Below are 22,832 nucleotides of genomic sequence, written 5' to 3'. Positions count from 1 at the left end.
AAACTCGTTTGTCGTTTATACTAAAAAAAAGTTGAATAAATACGTGGAAATGAAAAAATTTAGCACTCCACCATTTGTGATTTGTTCACTGACAATAAATATTTGTTGAGATATCGAGACAGAAATACAAACTTTAGTCATTTACTGTACAGCGGTAGAGAAAACACTATGAACTCATTTCAACTGAGTAAGAAAATGAGTCATTTTTAAAGCACCATTTTTCAATTGCTACTACAGTTCGCTTTCCATTTTCAACAGGAAAATATTTTCGTAATTTGCTATCAATTAGGTCCCAGCACTTACATGTATTTATTTTCAATAGATTTTTGAAATTTTATTCGTCCCTTACACATAAGAACAGCGGTGTTCTTTACATTTACTCCATTTCACTCCAGTTTCTACTAGCGGAAAACAATGACATGAAAGCACGAAACGCACTACACTTCATTTTCTTACCGTTTACGCTCTAAAAATGGAAAGAGAGAACAGTTTTCATTTTTATTTTGAAAACGGCGACCTAAAGGGAGTGACTAGTGGTATGAGCAATGTTGCAAAGCTACTAGAGTCTACTTTTAACGTAACTGAAGATATTTCACCGAACCCCCTAAAATTAGTCAGTTACAACACTCGATATACATGCATGAATAGCAAAAATTGTAAAAAAAAATTGAACGAAAATTGGGTTCAAATGCAATTTAAGCAGATTTAAGTGACTTTTCGGTGGGTGGTATGAGCAATGTTGCAAAGCTACTAGAGTCTTCTTTTAACGTAACTGAAGATATTTCACCGAACCCCCTAAAATTAGTCAGTTACAACACTCGATATACATGCATGGATAGCAAAAATCGTAACAAAAAATTGAACAAATATTGGGTTCAAATGCAATTTAAGCAGATTTAAGTGACTTTTCGGTAGGTGATATGAGGAATGTTGTAAAGCTACTGGAGTCCCCTTTTTTAACGTAACTGAAGATATTTCAAAGAACCCCCTAAAATTAGACAGTTACAACAATCCATATACATGCACGAATAAAAAAAATAAAAACGTTGAAACCAGTCTCTGTGTCTTGATCGTCTTGATAGTCAATTCTGTCACAATTCGATGGTTCGGTGGTATTAGTTTTACGACAAAGATTTAATTCAGGTTGTGTGTTGAATAAAGTATCAATGGGAACAATATTTGTGATCTATAAAATTCCTTTAGTGATAAATTAAGTCAGTCAAGGGACCCGACCCACCCGAAAGGTGAGGCCTAGTTTTTAGAAACAATGAAAAGTTGAAAAGTAGAGTTTTCGTGTGAATTTTGTTGTACAAGCCTTCAGGGAATTAGAGGAAAATATTTTGTCATATTTTCTTGAATTTTCCTAGATTTTTACATTTTTTTGAGAGTTTTCCTTAATTTTTCCAGATTTGCAATTTTTATTAGAAAGCTTAGTAAAACATGTAAAATCTATGAAAATTCAAGAAATAATTGGAATGTTTTCCGTAAAAATCCGCTGATTTTTTGTGTATTCGACATAAACAACAGAAATAATTGAAGTGCTCTGGTTAATGTTCTTTTCTACAACTTAGTTGCGAAAATGAACGTTTTCATGCATTGTTTGGGCGACGTACGATGAAGGGTATTTTTCCAATGTTTCTCGCTGCGCTCTTTTGATAACCTCACATCCAGTGACAAAAACAACAGCAATGGTAGAACCAAAGAAGTAATAGATTTGCCATTATTAAACGAAACTACTTTGAATAGAAGAAGTTAGTTTATAATTTATTTACGGAAAGCTATGACATCTGTTACCGACAATTGCAACAAGAATAAGCGATGAACTTATGACTAATGTGGTTTTAGATTAAGAGCACATGGTACCATTTCCGGCACTTTATATACAGCAAAACGTATGTTTCAATTATTTAAGTAAAAGGTTCGGTAGTTACTGTTAGTCGTGCGTGAGAGAAACCACATGATCTGCTACTTTGCAATTCTATTTTTTCGTATGAAATTCATTATTTCTGGGTTCAAATTTGTATCTCCTTCGAATGCTGAAATAAATAAATGAAACTTATTTGCAATCCTTTTTTTGCATGTAGCTCTTTTAGGTGGTTTCCAACTCGTACTGGTAACATTCATGCCATTGTCACTTAAAGGTAAATTTCCAGTACACACAATTGTTTCTGTGCTACTTCAAAAATATCCATCTAATGCCAACCAGACACTCTAATTGAAAACAAAAAGATAATGAGAAGACAATGAATCCTCTGTTTAAAGAAAAACCAAATGAAATTTCGGCCCGAAATAATTGAAAATTTATTGATGAAATTTGGTAATCTAGTTAGTAACTTGGTATTTAAAGCCTAATGACTCACTTGATAAAATTTTTCACTCCCCAAAAATTTCCCGAAAAGCTCTTCTTCGTCTGTAATTATTTCACCAAAATACGATAATATCCTAAACTTTCTACTCAACTTTTAACATTAAATTTATCTTAAAGCATCACATAGTCCTTCAACACTTGTCTTATATGATTACATTATATACAAGAAAGCAAACGAAATTTCATCTGTAGAAATTTCTTTTCTTTTTTTTTACTGACACGAATTTAGCGGCACAATACGACTGAAAAGTGTGCTTTTGCTTTTCATATGTATATAATAACACAATTCTCGTGTATTATATAAACGTATTTAGAATCCCCTGGGATATGATTATAAAATAAAAAAAAGGCAACCACATAAAATGGAAACGAAAGTAAAATATGAGAAGATGAAGAAGAAGAAAAAAAGTTCTTTTCATTCACCTCATAAATTTTAATTATAAAATACAACAAAAACGAATCGATGGTATTGGCAAGGAAGAGGGAAAGAAAAAACACAAAAATGTGTAACATGGCACTTCTCGTTAATTTCCTGTTATCGTTTTTCCTCGCTCCATTGCTATTTGGAGTAACTTGTCTCCCGTCGACAAATTTTTGTTAATCATTTTTCCACCATAAAAACTTTTTCGCGTCAGGATCAAAAGTCGTTACAGCTCAAATCAGCCGTTGTTTTTATTGAATTAAGAAAATAATAAGTCGCGAGAGTTCACATCTTAGGAGTTTGTATTTACATTGAACTTTGAACTTACAACCTCTTAACCTTTACCCGAACATTCATTTATTTGCGTAAATTGAATTATAAAAGTCTCTGTTGTCGAACGAGAAAGAAATAATCGTCCACCACGTCGATACCATAAATTTCCTTGAGCCATTTAAACTGACTAAGTCTCTATTTTGTTACGACCGGAAAAAAAACTTTTCAAAACCTCTTAATGCTGACCGAACACTCATTCCGATTCCCCCAAACCGTAACCGAAACATTTATTTATTAAAACTCCTCTCTCGCTCTCTGTAAGCTTTTGCACAATGAAAATAATGTAAGCTAAACAATAATCATTTCGCCTACCCTCAAATACCATGACAAACAGTATATCTCAGCTGGACATTAAATCCTAATTTATTGAAATGGCTAACAATTATCTAGGTCGAAAATGGTCAATAATGACAGTGGCCATATTTATACGTATATATTGAATAGGTTCATTTATGTGTTGAATGTCCAGTGAGTGTACTGAGTTATGTTATATAAATTCACCCACTGTCTCCTCTGTGATATTTGATTCTGTGTGTATCAGGAAATGTCATCACTTCTCCAAAAACAAATTTAATTAATATAATTCAGGCATGAATGATTTAATTGTTTCTCACATATATTGTTGCTCTCCTGTACAATTGTCGTGTATGAATTTTGGGAATTGAAACTTTGCACAAACACCAGTTTTACGTCAAGTCACACAAAACGGTTGTGTTGCATAATGCCATCGTATTATATGTACGAATGTTTGTAAAATCGTTATGTAATACTGGTTTGTGTTGCTCTGTCAGTCGGGGTCTCATGAGCACTTGAGTCAATTTGCAAGAGAAGTGTAGCTAGTGGCAAATGTGCAAAACGATTATTTGCACGTTGGTTTATAATTATAAGTTGGTAAAATTGTATTTATTCTGCTTATGAACATTGTCGAGGAAACGATTGAACCTCCGAAGACGGGCGAAGTTTGGGTTATATTTATGTTGGACTTATGCAATTATTTCGATCTATTCAATTTAGAGAAATATATGCAACAAACAGCTGGCAATGACTTTTACAATTTATTTTTTGTTTCATCTTGATGGCGCTACCACACGGGATTTATTCATTTTTATAATTTGCGATAAGAATAGGCTAGACTGTGACTGTGTATATGGCAGTCTATAGAAATTTTCCTACGTAAACATTATATTGATGAAAAATTCGGACGATCTTTTATTAGCTTTGTTAGACAACGTTGTTTAACGGTGCCATTCATGAAAAATTTAGGCATGCGAGATAACATAGTTTAGTATTATTGAGAAAGTGCAGAAAAGGGTTAGGTGGTGTGATAAACGAAAATTATGTGGACTCATGATAGAGTGACTTCAAATACCTTATGATTCGCTAGACGTTTACATGGACGAAGATATGACTACTAGAGATTGGTTAATTCTTCTTCACCATCTATTTCTTCGGTGTGTCGATTCTCTTCCTACTTTAAGTTAGCTTAATTATAACTTTCTACTTTTACAAAATTTTTAAATTATTTACTTTACCAATATTTTCATCAAATTGGTACCAATTCTATGAAAATATTGGTAAATAGAGTTATTTATAACGCTAAACCCAAAACTAAATAACGCTCGAATATTACCATCCCTTCTTTTTCCAAAAAGGACTAATATACTTGCAAATTGCTTTTCTCGCTATTTTCGATAACAGATGACTAGCCACTTCTAAAATATGTTTGAATTGAAAAATGAAAAACATTGCATCGTCTCTCAGATCGAAACATAGTTTTTTCCGAAGTGAATCTCTATTTTTCTCGTTGTTTTTTGCTTCAAACATTTTGTCACTGCAAACACCAATAAATTTTCGGAGATTTCAATTAAAGTTTTTGCATTTTATGACTACATTTCCGAGAAAATATTTGTCATCTTTTTCACTTAATATAATGAGATTGTTTGCAAAAAGTTTTTAGTGTACTTCAACAAAACGAAATTAGTTTCGTTCATCGTGAACAAACAGATGGATTGTTGATTAGATTAAGTGTACCATAGCTGTAAATTAAGTCACATTTACACGAGCATAACTTGACGCTTTGTCTTGCTGAAAACCCTCCTGCTTTTATTGAACTCAACCAAGAATGTGACCCACATCGATGCCTTATCAGACATTCTATTTATACATGAAACTCAGCTATTTCATAAAACAAAAACCATTACCCAAATTGAACTGTCTTTTTTATCATTCTCTCATTTATTGAGTAAGGCAATGTAGTTGTCTGAGATAACATCCATCCCGAAATCTGTATGATTTATATTATTTTGAACGAAATATAAAAAAAGAGAGCGAGGAGAACTCTATAATATACCGGAAATAATAAACCATTACCAAGCAATCAATCAATTCTCTAGCTTTCAGCCATATCGGAAGTATCAACCAAAAACAAATTTCCTTGAGATGTTTTCGTAAACGGGATATTCATACGTTTTCGCCATATATGTACAATACATTGTCAATACATACACCTACGGTTTTTCTTTCTTTCTTCGCATTGCGAATGGTACGAATCAATAATTCACCTTGTCATAGGTCGTTCGAAGTTCGAACCGCTTTATTAATTAAAAATGTTTGTGGTTTTTCGACTGTTTTTTTTGTCCAAAAGAAACTTCAATCGATTTTTTTGGAATAGAAGAGCAAACATTTGTTGCTTGATATGGTTCAACCAAGGCTCATTCGATTAATTTCCGGGATTTTTCTTTTCAATTAGCAAACTATTGTTCTAGTAAAACCTTTCTATGACTTTACGAAAGATTTGCTTTTTCGTAACCATTTCGACCCCTCTTCCGTAACGTGAACTTAGTTCTAAAATGTGTTTTTGCTATAATTCATTTTCGATTTGTTTTTGTCATCAACATAAGTACACATAACTGAACCATGGCTATATATGCATGAACCTATTACATGGAAAAGGATAAAATCACATGACCCAGGTTAGCACATAAAATGATCATAATATACCCTGCGGGTGGCACATTCACTCGTCCTCAAACAACTTTTTGTGTGTGTCCTAATTTTCATACAAAAACCATTATACGGAAAATAGACCATTCTAATGGCTATAATATAATGCTGAAGAATTTCTAGTTTTAACGATATTGTATATGGAATGTCTCTCATATACCAAATCCAAATTGCTCAAAAAAGGCTTGTGATTACGCAAGCCAAACATACACTCTGGAGGTTGAGAAGGTGGATTGTAACCATCATGAAAATAAAGTACATTGAAACTTTAAGGGACAATCAGCAATGTAACCAAGCCATATAGTAAATGACATGAAGTGATGTACAGTTGCTATGTGTGTGTGTATAGTAATAATATCTAGCACTGAGAATGAGCGATGCAGAAGTTTTCCCTTTATGTGTAGAAGGTAATACATAAAATGGTGAACAAAAATTTCACAGGAAATGCTGCAAGAGTTTTATTCTTAGCAGAATGTCGTTAAGGTTAATTTATACCCGCTCTTTGGGTATGCAATTGCATTCGTACATTTTACATAGATGAGAGATTATATTAAAATTTAGAAGTTTCTTAAGATTTATAAGATTTAAGCAGGACTGTACTCGTACTGGATGGTCTGGGACTCTGTTGTTCTGGAATTTAATTTATCTGAAAGTTTCTTGGAATTCAGAATGACTCACGACTAATTTCTCATATTTTAGCCTAATAAATTCAAGATGCTTGAAGGGGGAATGTACAAGAGACATCTCGAGTCTCATGCCATAAGTTGTCGTACTCTGATGTCGAAATCATCAAAATCAATCAGTTTTTATAAAAAACACTTTTCACAACTCGGTGGCGAAAAGTAAAGCCTGTGTTGTCTTTATTGTCTCTAAAAGCTTAAATTACTGAAAAATTCCATTTAGAATCATTTTGTTGCCTGAAAAAAACATTTATCACTCGGTTGCACAAATAGCTAGTAAACGCATTAGTGCAAACTATACACGAAACAATACACGAAAAAAAGTGCGAAAAAGAACTTCCATTTCAATATCGAAAAGACATTTCGACATCAAAAGGGATGATACTAAAGGAATCGTTAAAAAAGACACACTGAATGCCTTGTATGACGCAACCCAGACACGATCAATTTCGGTGCATGTCTAGCCTACATTTAGACGAGACTAGTGGTGAGCGGGCCGAGGTTTTTTCGAAACCCGACCCGGTCCGAATTGATTTTAAAAACCCAGAACCCGACATATGCTGAAACCAGGCCCGACCCGAGCTCGACCCGAATTCAATTTTTGAGACCCGACAATCCGAAACCCGGAAGATACTGAGACCCGATAAAATCCAAAATATTTAAGAAACGTAAAAACCGACTTTTATTTTGTATCCGCCATACACTAATACGCGTTGTTTCCGAGAGAAGTTGGATGAGTTTGCAGTTTGCACCGCTTATGACTGTAGGAATTTATGAATTTAACAAAAATTAATAACGGTCGTGTTCAAGTTTTTTTAATTTAAATCCCAAAACCCGCCCCAACCCAACCCGAATCAAATTTTGGAAACCCGAAGCCCGTTAAAAATGAATTGGGTTCGGGCCGGATCACCTCTAGACGTGATATCAATTGAGTACCTAACTTTACTCAGATAGTATTTGCATACTTCAAGGCGTGGTACGGAAGTCACGTTAAGCCCGTGGTCCAAAATGCACTTGTTATTGGCTGTAAAAAGCTGTTATTGAGGTTTTAAACGAAAAAATCAAATAAACAAACAAATCATGTAATTTGGGGATGGGGGAGTTTTGGGTGTAACACGGTTAAAATACTTTTTTAGTCTGTTTGTTTCCAAGTATTGGGCTTCGGCTCCCTAGCTAGATTGCGTACACGCCTAAATAACTATTATTAGTATGCAATTTGCATAACTTCGTCAGTTTAATTAACTTCGTCGGGTGCCAATAGTCTCTTTATAATACTATGGCTAATGGCACCGGGTGCGATTAGCATTTGTATAATATAGAGACTATTGGCACCCGGTGCCATTAGCCACAGTATTATAAAGAGACTATTGGCACCCGGTACCAATAGTCTCTTCCTTAATTAAACAGAGAAAAAACTGTGTCCCCATCCTTCCTATTTTCTTAATCCTTTAGGCCTGATTGTAAAGCCAAATTCGAGGAGAGAATAAAATTCAGAATTCAACTTACGTATTCAGTCTCTCTGGTAGCAGTCGCACTGGCTTTAACTTAATCTAATATTCCTTCACCACAAAACATAATCCATGGAATCGTCGTTAGAGTCGCATTCATTGAAATGACACTGTCCCCGCTTACTCATACTTTTTTATTTTCATTATAATCTTTTTGAATTATTGGCTCTAAGTGCAAAGTCTTTTTCACATCCGTTTCATCCTCTGGAGATTTCATGTTCAAGAAATGAGGCAACTACTTTACAATATTCCACTATGGCTCTGCGAGTAGATGAGCTACAATGTATACGTAGTGCATACATGTGTACGGTTATAGCATCAGACTTTCTTTTTTACTGTACACAGAAAGAAAGCGATATATTTAAAATTCGCATTTGACTTTTTGAGTTTAAGAGAATTATGAAGAAATTGCCAAGAATATATTGCTTCAGCTCTTAGTGAAAATGGCGAGGAAAATGGGATCTATAAAGAAGGAAAAAAACTGGAGCGGCAAACACAATTCAGAAAGCAAGTGCGGCGTGTATAACGTATCTGTATAGGTATGTCAAACGTGAATTTTTTTCTTTTTTCTTTCGAACAGTTTAGTATAAAAATGTTCTCAAAAAAATTTGATAAAAAAAAAATTGCTGAAACGAAACTCGCACAGAGAAAAGAAAAGAGCTGAAATACGGAAAATATATGGACGGTAAAATTAAACGAAAAATATGAATTCTCTGCGTCATGCCATTACGTCATATAATTTGCATCCAATTATTTTCGCTAGGTCCGTTTTAATTTAGCTTGATACGGTAAAAATTAGCCCAATTTCGTTGTGAAATAGCTTTAATGGAACATTTTATAAATGGTTTATGCAAATGATGAACCGATCTTCTTGTATCGGAAAAGTGATGGATATTGACACACTTATAGGGACGTGTTTGCTACGCAGTGTATATGTGCAGAATAATTAATCAATTTGAAGAAAGATACACAGTCACTATCATGCACATTCATCTAACTTGTGAACGCCTTTGCAATAAGCAGCAACGAAAACATAGATTAGGGGTGTCGACTTTTCTAGTAGCTGCAGTAGTTTATTGCCACTGCTCTTTATTAATCGAATCTATTACTTCATTTGATTAAGTGGCAAAAAATCTATCGCTTTTTAAAATTTTGTTTGTAATTTCCAATATAAGACGACGTTAAGTAAAGATTTATGTTTATTTATGCCATCCTTGTTGATAACATGTGAGATAGGTGTCGGTAAAAGACTGATATGTGCAAGTTCATGTAATTTTATATACAACCGATGAAAGAATTAAATTTTACGAACAAAAAAAACGATTTTGTGAAAATACAGAATTGAGAAGCAGGTACTTCGATTGACAATACTTTCCAACTTGGAACCAGATTGTTTACTTTGCCTGTACTCTAAACCATGTACCAAACATAGTATCTTAACTAAACATTGCTGAATTTTGAAGCTTCCAGCGATAAAGCTTTCTCATCCAGATAAAACATATTCATAAAAACCTTACAAACAGGCTTTTTGCGGCCAATGATAAGTGAAGACCTTTTGTAACGTCCGAACCACGCCTTAAACTATGCAAATACTCTCTGATGACTTACGCCGTCATTCAGATTGACTCGTGTACATCGTTACACAGTGAACTTTAGGACGTTACTAATGCGATATAATCGCAAGAAAAATTCCATTTGGAATTGTCTGACACGAGATTCGAACCCGAATCACTTCGATGGAAACCTAGTACGAAGCCACTGAGCCATTTCGTCCGTCCGTTAGAGTTTTCTCTTTTTTTTCACAAATTTTTACAAAAACCATTTTAGAATTAGGAAAATTTCGGAAAATCCATGAAATATGGAAAAAAGTTTTTCCAAAAATAGTTCTTGATATTGTGAATATAGATAACGTAAAGTAGGGTAGCTGACCCTGGGCGTGTTGAATTGACGAAGCAGCAAACATCAAATAATTAAACAATTATTCTGTGCGTCGAATCTCTCCGATCATCCTCGATTTATCTGTCTGCACAAATTCTGTAACATATTTTCGAATGTAATGTTTTCATTTAAAACATAATGTAAAATGAGCCAAAGGACTTTTCATTTTCAAATTCCAAATTAATTTTAATTAAATTTTATAATTTGTTACTGATGGCACACAGTGCAAAATGAAATCTGCAATTTATTTGTACGTATCATCATCATTGAAATTCAATATTATCACCGTACCACATTAAATTCACACATTTTGTCATGCACTCACTGCATATTATATTTATAAAATTGCGAAAATAATTAATTTGTTTGTACATTTATAGCAGAGTATCCCTCTCTTTTTTTTTGATGGAACACACTAACTTTGACGCGCAACTGTTTGCAATTTAATTGAATAACGCTTTGAATTTCGTTTCGAAGAACCTCTCATTGAATACGAAATGAATTTATAAAATTACCGTCACACATGACCGTTCCAGCCGTTCCAACATATATATATATAAATGTTGATCGATTTTTTTGTTTGTTGTTGCCCCAATTGATGTTTTATAACACATTCGAAGCGAATGTTAAAATTCAACTAATGGCCATTTCCTATGACATGACGAGCCCTCTCACAAACTAAAGTAATTTAAAAATAAAATAAAAAAAAATTATCGAGAGAGAGAAGAACCGAAAAGCTACAGGCGGAAATGTTTTGAAAGCTTTGTTAATTTTCCTTTCCAACACACAATCAATGTGAGGAAATCGAAAATTCGATTTTGCTTCAAGTAATGTTATCTTTATATTTAGACCAGGGTGTGCTATTCTTATTGATTGCCTAAAAATTTGTTCAACATCTATTATTTTAGGTCACTTTTTCTATTCTGTTCCACACACAAAAAAACGACATTTTTTCTCCATCGACAAAATGTTACATAAACCAATTTTATATAAAGCCTAGACTAAGTATACAGAAGAACTGATAAATACACGACTGGGGGATGTTTATTTTGATACGAAAAGGGTCACTCTATCGAAACATATTAGATTGAATGTTTTAAAGGGTAAAAGTAATGAAATATCTGAACAAAGGGATTTCTGTTCTGGCTAAACATTTAGATGTCTATTATATGTGGTGCCGTAGGTGTGGTGTTGTGTGTTCCTGATGATTAACGTTGAATTTTTTTTGCTGCTCTCTCTCCTCTTCGTCTTCTTCGATGAGGAAAAGGTTCATCTCATTGTTTGAAAATGATGTGTACGGGATATAAAATGGAATATAATTCACACACATGCACACACGGGTCGAATATAGAGAAAATTGAAAAGAGTTTAGCGAGTGATTAGTATAAACGTGTTTGTTGTGTTTTTGACTAAGTGAAAATGTTTGGGATAAGATTTAATTTTGGTTTATTGTTTAAATTACGACGAAAATAATGTGTAAATGAGAGGAGACATCTTAATTAATATTTAGGGTTGAAATGGGTTTTCGGGGGTACTAAATGATATTATAATTTATCATTTGGTATTTAAGTAATAAATGGAAAATATTTCTGGTATGCTCTCTCAGGAATCCATTACCACTTTGTGTGTACTCGAAATGTTATCTGATTAAGTTACTCGTTAGTACAAATCCCATTTATTTGAAATTTATTCTGGTGAATCATTTCAATAGAAATTTTTTTTTTGTGGTTCCAAGGCAGACAACGACTGACTGTATCAAAGTGTTTCAAAAATCCGAAAAAACAGCGTGCGTTAAATCTCAGCGAAAAATCAACCGATTTTCGTGATTCTTTTTTGTCGTGTAAGGAATAGATTGGAGTATAAGACTAAGTCCGATATCACTCAGTCTCGGGCTCCGGCACTGTCCCAAAGTCAAAAAATATCAATCGAAAGGTAATTTCGGGGGATCCCCATCTTGTTCTGCTTCGACTTCCCTGTGGACGTTTATGGGCGTCAGTGACCTAACATCCAAAAATTATGCAATAAGTCCAGATGCAGTGACAAATATGGCCAAATTTGATGTCATTCGAAAGCTACTAAAAAATACCTTTCTAACAAGGAGAGGCGTAAGTGAGGAATTGAACAAAAATGTAAAGAGAACACAAAGCAGGAAGGCCTCTATCGGGTATCGCCCGATTGCCAAGCATGACCTGTCCCCACCGAGCCTGTGAAAGGAATAATTATTTGAAATAAAATCGTTATGACAGAGGATGCTTTACAGACAATAACCAGCTCCGAAACAAGCACTAAAAATGATTCATGGATTGTGACTGTACGAAGAAATATTTCCAATTAAATTTTTTTTTTCGGCCAACAAAAAAGAACGTACACCTCATAAGCGGAGGTATTAAAAATGTTTTTGTTTCCTGCAACCAAAAAAAAAAAAATCAAATTTATTGAATGTGGTAGTGAAAATTTGATAACTGCATAGAGCTAGCGCTCGGAATTTTGGGCTATTGTTAAATTATTTATGGCCTAAAAAAATCTATGTTCGGTTCATTCTTTATTGATCCCATAAAAGTATCACATTGCATGTATGAATTAGCGATAAAATCCGCGCGTTCTATATTCTACAATGAAAATAGATTTGAAAATTGCACCAAAAAAAAAAGTTCCATGAAAATGCAATAATATTTCATGGCTGTTAAAATTTAACTTCAATGAAACTGTGTTCCACTTCTTATACCTAGTATAGAAGAAAGACCTACGCATATTAGAGCAAGTATAGTATTTTTCGTACCAAGACAGGAAATGACGATTTTTTCAGTACCAGTCCTGTTGAGGTACGAACAACGTTTTGTGCATCGGACAACTGAAATAGACAAAACAACACATCAATTTACTTGAAAACATACACACTTCACATTCACCATATTAAATTTAATCAATCGAAAAATTCATGTAATTCTTTTCCCGCACTATAAATCGTAAAGAAATGAAGTTTTTTCCCGCACGATATATAGTTCGGGAAAAACTGACATTTCTTAATGAAAAATCATGGCAAAATAGGTCGTATTTCCGTTGTCGGATGCACAAAATTTATTAGATGGTGTTGGTATGAGCAAGTTTATAAAAGCCTTCTAAACCCGACCTGAAATACTGTTTCTGATACTCCCTCCCGCTCAGACAAAAGCTCTTTCTAACACATTATTGCAATATAGTAATTGAATCTGAATCTATTACTTCTACTGTTCTAACTACCGTCTCATGTTTGATACAAAATCTTTTACTTCGTTCCTTTTAACACACATTTCACTATATAAGATCACATTGGTCAGAGGTCATCGCTTATTTTTTCATTGCTGTCGATAACTGATGATTGTACTGATGATACATTTTGACTATTGGGTAGGGTGTAGCGGTTTTTACAAAATGTGTTAGTTCTTTTAAGGCTCAGCCGGAAATCCACTCAGCTGGTCCATCTGATCATTTTATGGAAGAAAAAAAAAATCAAACTTTAATTTTGTGCTGCCGCCAGATCGATTTTTGAAAATTTCGTCGTTTTCGGTCCACGTCACATATATCGATTTTTTACGGTGGGCTCGGTGTACATAAAAAGTTGAGTCAACATGGTAATCTAATCTCCAGGCTTCACAGATTATTTTATAAAAATGATCAAGTCTAAAAAAATATTTTTTGAGTTCATGACTGATTGTCAAAGTTCCCCGATGGTGATTTTGAGACTTTAATCTCGCCACAAGATTTGATGAAAATGTGCAAAAATGTAAATTAAACTTTAAATATGCTAAATGGACCGCGGGGAGTCAAATACAACATCTGATTTGATTTGGGACACCTAAATTTGATATTTATCTGACAAAAAGTTGTGTTTTTGGTACATGGAATATTGGTGGCGAAAGTCGAATTACCTCAAATCAACAATTCTTTAGCTTATAATGTATTCCCAGGTTCTGACAATGCGAAACCTTCAATTTTAAGCGTTTTCTAAGCTAATTTACGTACTGTTGACAAGTTCTAGAGCCAGTAGCTACGTCTCGTTACATTTTTAAATTTTAATGTATTTAATGTTGTAAGCTAGACCACTAGAGTGCTAGGCATAGCATCAAAGCATTTCTCGTATGTCAAATTTGACTCTATTTGTATTAATGAAAGGAAAGCTGATGCGGAGTTGAACTTTTTCAGAGTGCAATTAACTACGATATTTGGCACTCCGTGTCCAATCCTGTGGCCGACGAAACTTCAAACGAAAATTAGCGCGAAATCTATTACAGTCAGAGGCAGTGAAATTTCCGCATGAACTTGCTCCAGCTGTTTTTCACTGATCAATTATACGGACAGGACATGGAATTGGCTCAATATAAGTCAACAAAGACTTTACATTTAAATAAAACCAACTCGAGCAACCTGATCCACCGGCAATGATGGGCTGTGTTGCCTGTGTTAACATTGAAATCTCATTTCTTTTCCTCTATATTTACGTCGGATCGAAATGGAATGAGAAAGTATAACTAAGCCAAATATAAAATGATAATTTTTATCGTGCTAACAACCATAAACCATTCTCCTTACCAATATACTTCCATCTGTTCTATACATTTCGCTTACCGAAGCGAATTTTATGTGAACAATTTTTTTTTAAATTTCTATTTGACATGCCAATGTTGACTCGAAAGCAATACATTTCCAATGACATAGTTCTTTAGATTTGATTTAATTCCCCAATGGTTTTGACATCATTTTCTTCCAAAACTCTGATGAATTTTAGTCGTGAAGCTGTCGTGAATAAACTTATGTACACATTCCGATATTACCCAGAATGTTTGCAGTGGCGCTTCATGTTACATGCATAAGAAGAAGAAGAAACATGAAATTTGCACATCAAAGTTGAACGAATTGGAGGGTCGTAACACGGCGTTAATGTCTTAAATAAGCTTCGAGTTCAAACCTCGTTTCCGGGCACATTTTTAAGAAGAAGAAAAAAAAATGAAAACTTATTTTCACACAAGAAAAATGTCTCATTTAGTATGCAAAACTCGTTTCAGCTATACTCTCTCGTACAGAAAAATATAGAAAATTTTTTTGCTGACAGCTCGAGCATGGGAATGAAAAATATTGGAACATTTTTCAATGAGAGTAACCAGCATAAAGTATAATACAAAAAGAAACATTTTCGCTAAAAGCATAATACGGAACCACTCGAATACCAATTCCACAAATTGAAAACCGTCCGAAATTCTTAAACCATAAAATTATGGCGACTTTGTCGCAACACACTCACTGTGTAACAGCAAAGTATTTGCAAAATCTTTGGATTGCAATAAAATACCTTGGAGGTATATTACATCATCCTGCTGTGATTGTTTCTGGTATTAACTGATAAGATTACCAGCAACAATTGAGAACTCTAGTTGGATATGTTGGCATATATATATACATGGGTGTGTGGTCTGTGCAAACCAATCCAATCCATATATTCTACCCAACATTTACCGTCAAGCGTTGTATAAGCAATATTCCCTGGATGCTTTATGGTTTCAGTATTACCTAATATATGCCATAGTCAGGTCAGGGAATGTGTTTTGGCTTCAATAAAGCGAACATTGAGAATAGAGTATTTATATAGACAGTTCGCTTCGTTGAGTTATTTCTGAGTCATTGAACTGAAATTTAATTCAAAGTTGGATTTTCTGTCGGGCTCTGTCGTTGTACATGTTATATGGGAGATATTCCTTTTTTTTGTGTTCAATTCGGAGAAATATTTATGTGCTATGGTAATAAAAACAATAACTAAAATGTACGTCCCGTCAATATATCAACGACGAAATTGTATTTTAGTTTTAATTTTTTTGCCGCTTGATAGTCGTGAAAAAGACATCAATGTTCCGCAGATTGGATATTCGGTATAGTCGTTGGGTGGCGTACAGATTCTTTATTACTCATATCGTTCGTACAGTCGTATTTTTTTATAAGTCGTGGAGATTGAAGAAAAAATAGAATGAGGTAAACTATTGCGAGGTTTCCCTGAACAGATCCGATTTTATGAATTTTATGAACCAGAAGTTATGGACAAGATAGAATTTTTGATCGGCTAGCTGGATAAATGTACGACAATCTCTAGTTATCTGTAATTACAAGTCGTAGTCCCAGTGTAGTTGGCCTTTTCTTAAACATATTGTGATTCAATCATCAAATCTACTACTTCTTTTGTTTCAAGTCTACCTGACGTTAAACAGCTAATCTGTTACTTCATTGGTTTTTAACATAGGTTTTGCTATTATAAGAGAACTTCAGTTAGAGCTCATCTCTTATTTTTGGCGTCGTTGTCAATAACAGATATCAGCCATCAGCCGCTCGTACATCAAACTTTAGGCAACAGGGACAGAACAAATGAAAACGAAGAAGACACATGACCTATCAACCAATTATTTTCTAAATGTCAGTTTCACTGAACTGAGTAGTTTTTCATTTTGGGTGAAAGCAAGCGATACAAGGATAAGCCATTAATGTCAGTTCCTAGTTATTGGTAGTATTACTAACTCTACTATCTGTGGCTTTTAGGTTATTTTACAATTCCTTTTTCATTAAAGGGAAGATAAACGAGCCATCAGAACAGTCGGAGCGTTTGCTGCGACTGAGCCCCGTACAAACCCGTCTATCTATTGCGTACGTGACCCTAGTGCGTCTGTCACCCTACTTTGACCGTAAGCCTATGCGCCGGTTAAAGTAGTTAAAGTAAAATTATTATGTAATGTGTACATCTTAGAAATTGCGCACAGCGCAATTACGAAGCCCCGTACGACGTTCCTTTCAAATAAAACAAAAATTTCAAATAGCCCTAAAATTTTAATTTATTGAGTATAAATACACATAGGGCCTAGTATCGGCCTCAGTCCGAGGATCCAAATTTATTTTTTTTTTTCAACTACATTCTATTCGGCCTTTGATTACCTTCCAAATGAAACAAAAAATACGAAAAACGGATGAAATTTGCTCGAGTTATATGTAAAATACACATAGGGCCCTAGTAGCGGCCTTAGTCCGAGGACCCAAATTTAATTTTTTTCCAACAACATTCTATTCGGCCGTTGATTACCTTCCAAATGACACAAAAATTACGAAAAACGAATGAAATTTGCTCGAGTTATATGTAAAATACACATAGGGCCCTAGTAGCGGCCTTAGTCCAAGGACCCACATTTTTAGCCCCGTACGAAGTACTGGGGGCTTATAAGATTAATATGCCGTTTGTAACACGTCGAATTGGAAGCAGACAGTAAGGTCAAAGCATTTGGTTATGTTCATAGATGACGAATCCGCAATAAAAAAAATGTCCGTCCGTCCGTCCGTCCGTCCGTCCGTCCGTCCATCCGTCCGTCCGTCCGTCCGTCCGTCCGTCCGTCCGTCCGTCCGTCCGTCCGTCCGTCCGTCCGTCCGTGACCCCTCTAGCTTGAGTAAATCACAACCTTTTTTCAAAATTCTTTTTTTCCCCGATTGGTATCGACAAAAGTAAGGTCAAGTTCGAAAATGGGCATGGTAGGGTCGGCCCATCCACAGCTAGGGCCCTATAGGTGTTTTTCAGTCTTTCGACGATATCTACCGAAATACGCACGCAATAGCTCCTTGTGATATATCAAATGAAAGGTATTGACGAGTAGAACAAAGTTGCTAAACATTGTTTTTGGGTAAGATGCAACGTGGGCTTGTTGGGAGGGCTCAAAGGTCGTTACTTGGCCCTAAGTGTTTTTTGCACATAAATCGAGTAAATCTCATCCGATTTTGCTAGTTTTAGTTTTTTATGGAAGGTAATTGAATACCGAAAAGAACGTGACGAAAAAAGTTTCAAATTAGGGCCCTTGGACTAAGGCCGCTACTCGGCCCTAAGTGTTTTTTGCACATAAATCGAGTAAATCTCATCCGATTTTGCTAGTTTTTGTTTCATTTGAGAGATAATTGAATTCCGAATAGAATGATGGCAAAAAAAAAGTTTCAAATTTGGGCCCTTGGACTAAGGCCGCTACTCGGCCCTAAGTGTTTTTTTTGCACATAAATCGAGTAAATCTCATCCGATTGTGCTAGATTTTGTTTTTTATGGAAGGTAATTGAATACCGAAAAGAACGTGGCGAAAAAAGTTTCAAATTTGGGTTCTTGGACTAAGGCCGCTACTCGGCCCTAAGTGTTTTTTGCACATGAATCAAGTAAATCTCATCCGATTTTGCTAGTTTTTGTTTCATTTGAGAGATAATTGAATGCCGAATAGAATGATGGCAAAAAAAGTTTCAAATTTGGGCCCTTGCACTAAGGCCGCTACTCGGCCCTAAGTGCTTTTTGCACATAAATCGAGTAAATCTCAACCGATTTTGCTAGTTTTTGTTTCATTTGAGAGGTAATTGAATACCCAACGGAAAGTTGGCAAAAAATTTTGGGTTTCTAAAATAATGTCGTAAATTGTTGGTTTTATTTGAAAGGTACTTCGTACGGGCTTTCGTAATTGCGCTATGTGCAATTTTAAAAATGAACAGTTTCAGTAAATTTGACAATGCCCTACTTGACTTGCATTTTGGTAACAGAAGCATTAGAGGGTTGTAGACGTATTAGGGTTCCGAGCTTATTAGGGCTACGGACGTATTTTGGTTGAGGACGAAATAGGATTACGGGTTGTACGGGGCTAAGTCGCAGCAAACGCTCCGACTGTTCTGATGCCTTGTTTTTTTTCAACAACATTCTATTCGGTGTTCGATTATCTTTCAAATGAAACAAAAATTACGAAAAACATATGAAATTTACTCGAGTTGTATGTAAAATACACATTGGGCCCTAGTAGCTTTTCACTTCTAAGGCCCTAACTCACGGTCCACTCACCCGATTTAAATTTTTTTTTTCCTGGATTGGTATTGACAATATCTATCATTTGCCATGTCATTTACATTTCCATCGTTTATTTTGCCATAAATATCACCAAAAGACCTTAAATCACTTAGGTGGCCCTAACTCACGAAGGGCCGACCCGAATATGCCCATCTTCGAACTTAGCCTCACTATTTCGACTATCTTTCAGGGAAAAAAAAATTTTTGAAATCGGATTTGATTTACTCAAGATATCGACGTGACAGACAGACGGCCCAAATTTTTATTGCGGATTCGTCATCTATGAACATAGGCAAACACTTTGCCCTTACCGTCTGCTTCGAATTCCATCAATTACACACGGCATCGTAATCCTATAAGCCCCTTCGTACTTCGTACGGGGCTAACAAACTGAGGGATTTGACGAAGTGATTTAGATATTAAAATTTTAACTTTAGCCTGATGATGAACCGAAGCAGGGTCCGAAATGTAGCAACAGTAGAAAATTAACACAACTTTCGTCTTTTATTAATTGTCGAGTGAAAACAGGCAAACAGTAAACAATAATAACAGATGATTAGCTGCCCGTCAAATTCTGATTCGATGCTTGCTGCCACAATGCACCCTCCGAAGTATTGATTTCCCTTTGCAATTTTTATGTTAGACTGGTAAAATTAACCTTCCCACCCGAAATGCGTGTATCGGTATTCCAATTTCAAACTCATTAAATTGTTGAAATGTAATACAATATTTTTCAATCAAATTACACGGATTAGCAATTCGCAGTCTATTTTCCGTTCTTAATTAGCTTATTATTAGCATATTTTGGTTCAGTTTGATGTTTTCTACCAACTTGGAGTGTTTCCATTTTGGGAATATTTTCGAATATTTCAACAAAATTAAAATCTTCTGAAGGATGAGCTGTTGTTGATTGAATGATGATATATATTTCTATATTTCTTTGAATTTTATCATATTTTAATAAGGTGAGCGAAATCTATCACTTCTTTTATTATAACTACAGCAGCTGTTGGATACAAAATCTTTACTTCGTTTGTATTAAGGGATACATTTTGCTATTAAAAAGCACGTCTAAGAGCTCATTACATTTTTATAAAGTCGTTGTTAGTAACAAATAATTCTCGGTCACTCATTATAGGAGTACATTTAGAGCTGCGGGACTGGACCATTATTTAAACAATTATTCTAATATTATTTTGTAATCATTGAATTTGACTAAAGAGTCTACAGTGTATATGAATGTTAATAGTATGTTGTGTTACAAGTATTGTAATGTTGATTTTTTCAGCACTAGACCCAAGTTTTCCTTACGAGCGGAGCGAGTAAGGAAAATTGGGTCGTGTGCTGAAAAAATCTCATTACAATACGTGTAACACATCATGCTTTGTGCCAACCGAGAATTGAAATAGACAAATGCACAAAAATTCAGAATTTTCATTGTAAACAATCACTCTTCGAATTTGATCGATCACGTTGCTTTGCATTTTTTTAAAACGAATGCTGTAATAACTCATACGAATTTCATTTCAACACTGGTTTGAGTGTTGTAATAAGCCATGAAAACGGGTGTTGTAATTTTGGACATTTCAATCTAGTTATCGATATTGAAATCCGTCGTATTTCAATTCTCGGTGGCACAAAGGTATTTACTTTACTAGTGAGGTAATGTGGCCTTTCCCTCACTAGTGAAGACCCTTTCCCTCGCTCGTAAAGTAAAACGCCATACTTTACACGTGAAATAATTTGATATCTCGTATCACGATGAGTAAAAGTACCTCGGGCTGAAGCTTTTCCTCATACGAGATATCAAATTACTTCACTTGTATAGTAATGCACTATTTATTGGTTACACACGCTAGAACCAATTATCACATATCTTCGTAACGCTTCCCTTAGCACAGTAACTTTGTAAAATAATAAACAACATTTCATCATATCATTTCAATTTATCTTCGTTTCAATGTTTAGCCATTTCCATATTTCCTGATGAGTTACAAAAATCTGATCACTTTTAGATGAAATTTGAGTATACTTTCGATATATTTGACATTTTTAGCGCTTTCTTTAATTTCTTTAAATTCAATCCTTTTTCCTAGAGCTGGTCGAGACCATTCCAAAGGAATTGGAAGTGAGACACTTTAAGATGGAGGAGATTTTTGTTCTACTTTATCATTCTTTGTAGCGTTTTATACAGTGCTGCAGCACAACTACAATGATCAAACATTCTATTTCCTCAAACGCATCGGGAACTTTTCAACGAGCTATCAAATATCAAAGAAAAACAACGATTAGCAACCGAACGAACAGCACCATATTTCGTCCTACTTACCAGTACAGTGGAAGAATCATAAGAAGTTACATTTTCAAAAATTACAATCCAATCGACATTATTCATTCCACATGCGATTTACACGTTATAATGCATACGTAAATGTCGTAACGTTGGTACTGCATGTGGAATGAATAGCGTCAATTGGATTGTAGGTGTTTCGAGACTGGACTCGTTTAAAACTAGAAAATATGATGAAATTTGACATAGGTAGACTGTGTGATGGTCTCGCAAATTTCCTCTAAACTAACCATTTCCCAGACAATCCATGACGTAGGCTACGTATAGATAATTTCTAGTCGCCGAATATTCCGTTCCGCTTCCGGTCAATATACTTGGCTCCGAACGATAAACCCACTTGCTTGGTTATCAACAAATAAATGGTGAAATATGACTTCAAATGAAATGTAACTTTTTATTGAATTTAAGTGTGTGTGCACCATTGTGTATACTTTTACACATGTTTGTTTCTTATATAGAAAATTCCATTTAATAAAATCAAATAAAAGAAAAATGAGTGCAATGGGATTTCCATTATTTTCTTAGCTGATGTGAAAGGAGACTTCATTTATATGTTCACTGGTCTGGCAACATACTATCATTTTACGTTTGTCTAAATTCAATTACAGTTCACTTTTGTTAATTTTTCATTTATCAGAAGACGATAAAAGAAACGAAAACAATTCTGTTAGTAGCTCATACAGCAAATAAAAGCTGCTAAACAAACTATCCGTACAAGTTCAATCGTATTCCCGAACCAGCAAGTAGCAGTGAAACTCTTCAGAGAAAGAAAATGAAATAAAAAAGAAGAAGAAAAAATGAAACTTTGAAAATGTTTGTTATGACAGCGGATAATGGTTGTGTCTGTTGTCGCAATCCAACATTCTTATTATTTTAACGGAAACTTGAGTTGTTTTTGTTGAGCCCGTTTTTCTTCCTTGTTTTATTTTTATTTATTTTTTTTTCCTTGGAAAGCCTTCGGATGGATACTTATGTGGAATAGATGTGTTGTATAATAGAGGTACCGTACATTTGTACACGAACGTAATATTATCATTTATGCCATAGGATGATGTATTGTAGAGATGAATTTATATATTGGTTAACTGTATTATGTATGTATAACACTAAACAGATGGAATTGTATGAGAATATAGAAAAGTCTTGTCGTTAAATTTAATGGAATTTGAAGGGAAAAGCTTTTTGCACCATTTTTTTTCGTAATGATGTTTGTGTTTATCTTGCCGTAGGTATTTGGATTTTATTTTAAAAGATTTTCTTTAAATAGAACGGCAGCTATTTTATTATGAGTGAAGAGACCATAATGTATTGCTGTGCGCTTAATATTCATCATTTTGATTATTTTTGGAGATGTGCACTTTAGGC

General features: G+C 34.6%; 1 long non-coding RNA gene across 1 annotated transcript; it reads right to left on the bottom strand.

Annotated features, from left to right (window-relative positions):
• Positions 1-2,643: 2,643 nt before the first annotated feature.
• On the bottom strand, positions 2,644-21,579 carry LOC119072425. The gene is made up of 3 exons (XR_005086863.1): positions 21,447-21,579; positions 16,034-16,038; positions 2,644-2,656 (listed from the first exon to the last, which is right to left on the bottom strand). It is a non-coding gene; the product is annotated as an uncharacterized LOC119072425 (long non-coding RNA).
• Between the last annotated feature and the right edge of the window lie 1,253 nt (positions 21,580-22,832).

This window comes from Bradysia coprophila (genome assembly GCF_014529535.1).
Source record: "Bradysia coprophila strain Holo2 chromosome IV unlocalized genomic scaffold, BU_Bcop_v1 contig_81, whole genome shotgun sequence".
NCBI classification, from domain to species: Eukaryota; Metazoa; Arthropoda; class Insecta; order Diptera; family Sciaridae; genus Bradysia; species Bradysia coprophila.
This window is presented reverse-complemented; position numbering and strand designations above follow the sequence as displayed.